Source organism: Leopardus geoffroyi, chromosome C1 (genome assembly GCF_018350155.1).
Source record: "Leopardus geoffroyi isolate Oge1 chromosome C1, O.geoffroyi_Oge1_pat1.0, whole genome shotgun sequence".
NCBI classification, from domain to species: Eukaryota; Metazoa; Chordata; class Mammalia; order Carnivora; family Felidae; genus Leopardus; species Leopardus geoffroyi.
Window position 1 is genome coordinate 214001457 of NC_059328.1, and position 8478 is coordinate 214009934.

General features: G+C 49.2%; 1 long non-coding RNA gene across 1 annotated transcript; it reads left to right on the plus strand.

Moving 5' to 3' along the window:
• Nucleotides 1-736: 736 nt before the first annotated feature.
• LOC123599619 lies at nt 737-4236 on the plus strand. Its single transcript, XR_006713229.1, has 4 exons — nt 737-1299; nt 1749-1914; nt 2510-3083; nt 4007-4236. It is a non-coding gene; the product is annotated as an uncharacterized LOC123599619 (long non-coding RNA).
• Nucleotides 4237-8478: the final 4242 nt, after the last annotated feature.

The following is an 8478-nucleotide window of genomic DNA, read 5'->3' on the forward strand; positions in this document are numbered from 1 at the left end:
CTTTTCACTGTCCTTGCAGGAATCTTTTGAACTCAGTATTTGGAACCAGCCCCAAGTCTCTTGGTACCGTGGGCAGCGATCCCTCTAGGCAAAACTGAAATGTCTGGAAAAGTAACAAGGCAGACCTATGAGTGCCTAAAACTGGTCCTTAAAGGAATTTTTCAGAAAGAAAAAAAAAAGGGATTTAAAAATATTTTGAACAAAGAAAGAGACATCTTTGAAATAATCAAAGCACTTTCTAGGTTGATTCCTTTAGAGTTCTGTTCTATTTTGATTCTTAAGAGGTCTATTTTAATATTAAGGAGGTAAAAAAAAAAAAAAAAAGTTCAGAACAGGAGATGATTTGCTCCTGCCTCACAGGGAGGTGGAGACAGTGTTGGGACAAGAACCTGATCCTAGGGTTCACCGCCCCCCCCCCCCAGGGTTTTCCCAGCCTGTTTCTGTTTCTGTTTACTTCTCTGTGTGTCTCTGGGCGTGTCCCCCTCTGGGTGGTGCACAAGCAGGCTCTAGGTGTGTCCCAGCTCAGAGCAGCTCTGCCAGCGGGGTGTTTCTCCCCTGCAGGGAAATTCCAGGGGGCAGTGCAGGCCTCAGCTGCGGTGAGACATTATTTCCTTGGGAGGAAACCGGCTCTCGGCAGCCAGGAAAGAAACAGTTTCCATTCTGAGAGGGAGGAGAGGAGGGAGGAGGGAGGAGGGAAGTGGGTGGGAGGAGGAAGGGGGAGGAGGTGGGAGGGGAAAGAGGGTGGGTGGAGGGAGGGGAGAGGGAGAAGGGGAGGGGGAGGAGGCAGAAGGGAGTGGGGAGGTGGAAGGAGAGGAGGGAGGTGGGACGGAGCCACCCCAGGGCCCACAGGCCCGCGGGCTCCCTGAAGCCTCCAGACACGGTTTAAATTTAGCCCTTCTATTCTGGTTCTTGCAGCTCAGCCTCGCCCCGCAGCCATACAGCTGGCCAGTTTCCCCAAGCACAACTGCTCCTCCAGACAAGGTAGAGGGCGGAATGTGTAAGCTTTTCTCCTGGAGAGGGCACCCCCCCCCCCCGTGTCTTCTGGCCCTGTGGAATTGGGAGGTACAGAGGAATGGAAGAAACCCACCACCCTAACTCACATTCGGAACCTGGGGCCCCCATGTGCGCGCGCTCCACTGACGCCACCCCCAGAAAGGATCATGGAGAGGAGGCCACGTGCTCAGCTGAGATGGGAGCCGACCTAGTCCCGGTTCACTGGCTGGTGGAAACTCAGGCAAGAGAAGGAATGATTAAGGGAACATGCAGGAGGAACAGCAATGAGACATCATCCTAATTCCGGTGAGGCCACCTCATTCTGGTCTCTGCTCAGATGTCCCTTCCCTGACCACACCAGCCCCCACCTCTCCCTCCCTGCCTCTCACCTGCTTCCTTTTCTGCTGGTGTACCCGGCCATCTGATGATGGCATGTACACCTTTGTTTAATGGAAGATCCAGGAGCGCGGGGCTCGGCTTTGCTCACTGCCGGGTCCCCAGCGTCTAGGGAAGTTGGCTGCATTAACTGAACACTTGCTCTGTGCCAGGCACTGTATCATGTGCTTTAAATGCGTTAAGTAATCTTAGCCTTACTGTGGTCCTGTGAGGGTTTTTACCCAAGTAGAAAAATGAAGCCCAGAGAAGTTAAGAATCTTGCCCAAGGACATAGGATTTGACCCTGGCCCTCTGTGCTCCTACACATGCCCTGGATCGCCAACCATAGTGACTTGGCCCTTTCCTGCACCCTTGCACAGCCTCTGCTGGGGGGACTACCCCGCTCCTTCTGCCCTTGCTGAGTTCCCCGTGCCAGTCTGAGGAATGCTGAACCAAACCCCTAGACCCTGAGCACCCCCAACCAGCCTGGCCTTTGGACAAGGAGAAGAGGAGCATTCATACTGAAGGGATCCAGAATCTCTCACTGTGAGTGGTTTTTCCCGTACTCCCAGTATCTAAAAGCAGAGTCTCCTGGAAGGATTCAGCTGTCACCAGTCTCCTCCTCAGGAGATGGGCTCTTTCCACTGGAGAGAAATCTGCTTCGGAGTAAGAAATCACATAAGCAGGTATTGTCACAAGACTACCATATTTCCTATCTATTTTCCCAAGGGCCTATTTATCTTTCCTAAAAGCCATTTGATGGGACACCTGGGTGGCTCAGTCGGTTAAGCATCTGACTCATGGCTTCACCTCAGGTCATGATCTCATGGTTTGGTGAGTTTGAGCCCCCTCGTCGGGCTCTGCACCAACCGTGCAGAGCCTGCTTGGGATTCTCTCTCTCTCCCTCTATCCTGCCCCTCCCCTGCTCATGCTCCGTCTCTCTCAAAATAAATAAATAAGTAAATAAATAAAATCCATTTGTTTTCCTGTAAATGCCCTTCTCCCCCACCCCTTCCCCTATGAGGATGGTATAGAAGCCCCAAATTCTAACCACCTCCTTGAGTTACATTTTTCTGTGAACTCACATGTATGTATATGCATTTCAAAATATCTCTTCTTTTGCAAAAATGTGTTTTGCCAGTTTAATTTGCATGTTCCCAAGAACTGAACCTAAGAGCATACAGAAAAAAGTCTTCCTCCCAAACAATGCCAAGTTCAACCTGGAAGGAGAAACACCGGTGGTGCCACTTTTCAGATGGAAGGGGACCGGCTGACCCTGACCATTTGTTAGCAGTCAGGATGGATTTGTGCTAATTTTTCTATCTGATCACTGTACGTCCAAGGTCACTATGATCTCTGCAACTGAGTTTCTTTCACACAGAGCGAACAGACACTGGAACCAACTTCCTCAGTCTGACTAACATGCTTCCAGTTAAAAGGCCCACCAGGAAGAGCCCCTGCCCCCAAGCAGCAGGTTCACTGGCCTAAGAGGGCAAAGTGGGCACTTACTCTGGGGGAAATCACTGTGGTCTGCAGTGCAACCCTTAGCTCTGTGGGCCAGAGGGGATCCCTTTGGCAAGACTGACTCCCACTAATCAAACTCACCAAGCACCGATGTAAAAACCAGAATGCTCTCTTCCTATTTTGCCGAGAAGCCTGCTTGGCCCACAAGATGCTTACGTTGGCAGGTGTGGATGGTCTCTCTTTCCTGCTGGGTGAGTCTGGCAGGAAACTACACTAGAATGAGAAGTATAGTGGGTGGGCCTGGAATCTATTGGTGTATCTCAGTGGCCCAAAGTGATGAAAGGGTCAGATGTCTATGAGAAGAAGCCCCCTGCTGGACGTGTGGTTTGTTGGGAGAAAGCACCCATTCTTCAGCTCAAAGCTTATTTCAGAGAATGGCATGTAAACCCTGATAAACTTGGAACGGGAACGGCTCTTAGTGCAGGGACACAGGGCAGCCCATCCACCAGGCCCACCCCCAGGGAGCACTTCGACCTCTTAGCATGTTCTGAGGTGTTCCCAGCCAGTGGCTGCTGGCCTGCGGACATACCTGGTGAGAGAAGCTGGGGAGGAGAGCTGGTTGGCTGCCAGTAGGAGAGTGACATTTATTATATAGAGCCCCATGGTTGGCTTGGGAAGACAAGGTTAATCTCTGGATAGACAGAGATCTTGAACCCTAGCCCTTGGATTTGGGACACCACAAGTAGACTTCTACCCAAAAAGCAACTCACCCCTAGCCCTGCCCAAAATTTACCACGTAGTCATTTTTGGAGTTAAGGTACAATAGTCCCGTGAGACCCCTTTTGAAAAGCAAATCCACCTAAAGAGGAATACAGAATTCTTTCACCTAGGATCCTTGGAATTTTGTAGGTGGGTAAATGAATTCTAAAACTACCCTGCAATTTCTGGCTATATCTGAGTACTCCTGTTTCTGTGGAAAGACATTCTTTTTCCACAGACTACTTGGAAATGACCAGAGAAATAAAAAGGAAAGAACCAGGAGGGAAGTATTTATATGTAGATAGAAGCAATTTTCGAGACAATATTGTTAAACAAAAAAGCCAGGTGCAGACCAGGTGCCTAACATTTAAATAAGAAAAGGCAGGGTTCCAGCTCACGTTCATTTTTGCTTTAGATGTGGGGAGCAGCTCTGGAAGGAAGACGAAGCTGGTGAAGTTTGAGGCCAGCGGGACAGGGAGGGAGAGAAGCTTCTCACCACATTCTCATTTCGACTTTTAACTAGTGGCCCATGTGCTCAAAGAACAATTGGTTTTTAAAAATCCATTCGGGGGGCGCCTGGGTGGCTCGGTCGGTTAAGCGTCCGACTGCGGCTCAGGTCATGATCTCATGGTCCGTGAGTTCGAGCCCCGCGTCGGGCTCTGTGCTGACAGCTCAGAGCCTGGAGCCTGCTTCGGATTCTGTGTCTCCCCCTCTCTCTGACCCTCCCCCATTCATGCTCTGTCTCTCTCTGTCTCAAAAATAAATAAATAAACATTTAAAAAAATAATAAAATAAAAATCCATTCGGCCTGATACTCCACCACAGGTGCTCCTGCCTCTGGCTTCAAGTCCTAGTTCTGTGCTGGGCTGTTCACCTGCTCCCAAACCCTCATCACGGGCCAGGCAACACCACACATCCGCGGCGCAGGGACCCAGGGACCCTGGCAGGGAGCAAGTGTTGAGTGGGAGTGGCACGGAGGGTCCTCCAGCAAGACTTGTGGCACAGTCCATATCTTCGCTTACACCTCATAATGCCCAGAAAGACTAGAAGGACCACAAGCATCTAACCAAGGCCATGGGGTTAGGGAAACTGAAGGACTCAAAAAAAAAAAAAAAAAAGTCTGCTTTTTGCTTCTTTTCCTGCTTCTATTCTTGCTAGGACTTGCACCCCCACCCCACTCTTCACATGCCTCATAACGCAAATAGCATATGTCCTCCTTGTAAAGGACGAGGAGTTCATGATTACTCTAGAACAGGTAATCTGTAAGGAAGGACCAGGTGAGAAAGACTGAAGGAAGACATCATATCTGTATTCCAGACCGCCCCCCCCAACCTGCCCACCACCCCGGCACAACACAGCTCACCGCCAAGACCCACTGGTTCCAAGGAATAATACCCGGGCCCTGTGTTCTAACTGGGTCCTGGATGCCTGAGACGACCCATATACCAGACCCAGGAAAATAGAAGGGACTCTCCTTTCCTTTCTGAGCCTCCCAGACACCTTGTACACACACTCGCTCTCTCTCTCGCTCTCTCTCTCGCTCTCTCTCCCTTCAGTAAGCTCTGCTTTTACCTCCTGCTGGCTTGAGTTTGATTTCTATCCTGGGAGCAGCCAGAGACCCTCTCAGCTGGTCCCTCAGGACCCCCCCCACCCCTGGGTCCCCAGACCTGGCCTGCTGGCATTACCCCCAGGGTGTCATGTGGGCCACCCCCAGCAGATGGCAGCATGTAGCTGGCCTGCTGAGGAAGGGTGCCAGGCACACACAGCACCCAGGAATGGGGACTGGATGCCCAGAGAGAGGACTGGCAGGGTGATTCTGAGGGCAGGAGGTGCTGTGGACAGGACTGAGCAGGCCCCTTCATCTTTTCTGTTCCATAGGCCACTCTGGAGTCTGGTGAGACCCTTGGACCCTTCCCAGAGTGAGACTTTTAGTTCTTTGCTTTTAAGTAATCTCTACACCCAACATGGGGCTCTAACTCACAACCCAGAGATCAAGAGTCACATGCTCTACGAACTGAGCCATCCAGGTACCCCCAGAGTAAGATTTTTAAATGCATAAAGTAAAATGCCCAGGATTACAAACGAGGCAAGTTATACTGAAATACAGTATAGTGGTGAGCCTGATAACTTCTATGATTTTGAAGTCATGATGAGTGTAGATATTCAAAATGTTGGCAACTGTGATGTGTTATGAAAATAGCTGTCACTCCCAGTAGGGACAAAGTCCCAGTAACCGCCTGCACTAATGTGATGTGATGTCTACACACACTATGGAAGGAAATGCTAGATTTCAATGAAAGATTAACGAAAATAGACATGTAAAAATTTCCCTTCCAAATTCATGGACTCCTAGAACCTTGATCACAGGCGAAGAAACTGAGGAGTGAAGGTTTGAAGGGGCACCAAGTGGGGAGGAAAAGATGGATTTCTAGCCCATCTCTCCAAACCAGTGTGTACTTTCAAAGTGAGTGTCCGAGGGCTCCTGGGGGGCTCAGTCTGTTAACTGTCTGACTCTTGACCTCAGCTCAGGTCACGATCTCCCAGTTCGTGGGATTGAGCCCCGAGTCCGGCTCTGCACTGACGGAGAGGAGCCTGTTGGATTCTCTCTCCCTCTCTCTCTCTCCTTCTCTCTCTGTCTCTGATTTTCCCCATGTGCATACCAGCACACACTTTCCTTCAAAATAAATAAACTTTAGGAAAACAAAGTGAGGCAGCGCCTGGGTGGCTTAGGCCGTTAAAGCGTCTGACTTCGGCTTAGGTCATGATCTCATGGTTCCCGAGTTTGAGCCCCACATCGGGCTCTCTTCTCTGAGAATAGAGCCTGCTTTGGATCCTTTGTCCCTCTTTCTCTCTGCCCCTTCCACTCTCTCTCTCTCTCTCTTTCTCTCTCTCCCTCTCTCTCAAAAAATAAATAAAAACATTTTTAAAAAACAAAGTGAGTGTCAGAAACAAAACCAAAAAAAATGTCAGAGACACAAAAGGGGTCTGGGGACTGGTCTAGCTTCTGCTAGGACACTTTGCCCCAGCTGGACATAGGCACGAAGTTTACAGGGGAGACCATGCCCGAGGAGCTGGAAGCCAAGAAATCCCCAGGAGCCTCCTCCCTTGGGAAGGTAGTTCACCCCAATAATGGCCAACAGCAAGGAAGCCGGGGGAAGGCCTTCCTTCTGCTCATGCTTCAGTCTTAACAGATACTCTGAGTCTTACTAAAAAGAGAAGCACAGGGGCACCTGGGTGGCTCAGTGGGTTAGGCGTCTGACTTCAGCTCAGGTCACGATCTCACGGTTTGTGGGTTCAAGCCCTGCATCGGGCTCTGCACTGATAGCTCGGAGCCTGGAGCCTGCTTTGGATTCTGTGTCTCCCTCTCTCTCTGCTCCTCCCCACTTGTGCTCTTTCTCTCTCAAGCATAAATAAACATTTTTTAAAAATTAAAAAGAGAGAGAAACACAGGCCAAAAATGGCGACACCAGGCCAGGCCAAGTCACCAAACTGGGCTCAACACCTAACCTGATTGCAGTTTCAGCCTCTGCTAGAATGGAAGTTTTAGCCTGTCAATTGGCGTGTTTTAAGTGTATTGTTTTTTTTTTTTTTTTTTTTTTTAATTATTTTTTTCAACGTTTATTTATTTTGGGGACAGAGAGAGGCAGAGCATGAACGGGGGAGGAGCAGCGAGAGAGGGAGAGAGGAAGACACAGAATCGGAAACAGGCTCCAGGCTCTGAGCCATCAGCCCAGAGCCTGACGCGGGGCTTGAACTCACGGACCGCGAGGTCGTGACCTGGCTGAAGTCGGACGCTTAACCGACTGCGCCACCCAGGCGCCCCAAGTGTATTGTTTTTTTTAAGTAATCTTTATATCCAACGTAGGGCTCGAACTCCTGTCACCTGGGTCCTCTGTCTCCCCAAAAGGAACAGGAGATAATCCACCCAACAAGACCTTCCCTGCCCTTTCCCTTAAAGGAAAGTGACTCTGCCTCAAGCAATCCTTTCTTCTCTTTTGCTAATAACTTCCTCGCCCCACCCTCCTTCCTATAAAAACTTTCCATTTTGTACAACTCTTGGAGGTTCCCCTCTACTTGCTAGAGAGGATACTGCCCAATTCATCAGTTGCTGAATTAGATCTTCGATTTACTCAGCTGAATTTTTGTTCTTTAGCAGTCTGAACCTAAAAACAGGGCAAGGGCACCGGAGTGGCTCAGTTGGTTAAGCATCCGGCTCAGGTCAGGATCTCAAGGTTCGTGTGTTTGAGTCCTGCCTCAGGCTCTGTGCTGACAGCTCGGAGCCTGGAGCTGCTTTGGTTTCTGTCTCTCTCTCAAAATAAATAAACATTAAAAAAAAAAATTTTTTTTTTTAAGTTATTTAAAAAACAGGTCAGTTAGATGCAGTTTACCAATAGTTTGTTTGTTTGTTTGTTTGTTTTTTAAGATTTTATTTTTTGGGGCCCCTGGGTGGCTCAGTCAGTTAAGCCTCTGACTTCGGCTCAGGTCATGATCTCACTGCTGGTGGGTTGGTGGGTTCGAGCCTTGCATGGGGATCTGTGCTGACAACTCAAGAGCCTCGAGCCTCCTGCGGATTGTGTCTCCCTCTCTCTCTGCCCCTCCCCCACTCACTCTTGATTTTTATCTCTAAGATAAACATTAAAAAATATATATTTTTTTAAAAAGTAATCCCTACAGCTCAAACTCACAACCCCAAGATTAAGAGTTGCATGCTTAACCGACTGAGCCCGGGTACAGTCTTACTTTATGTCTCAGGGCTTGGCATATTCCTTTTCAGTTTCACTTGTGTTTTAAAAAATTTGAAGCCCACATGAAAATAAGCAAAATGGATGCCCATTTACCCCCCAACCAGATTCTACAATTATCAATCTTCTGATAATTTTGCTTGAC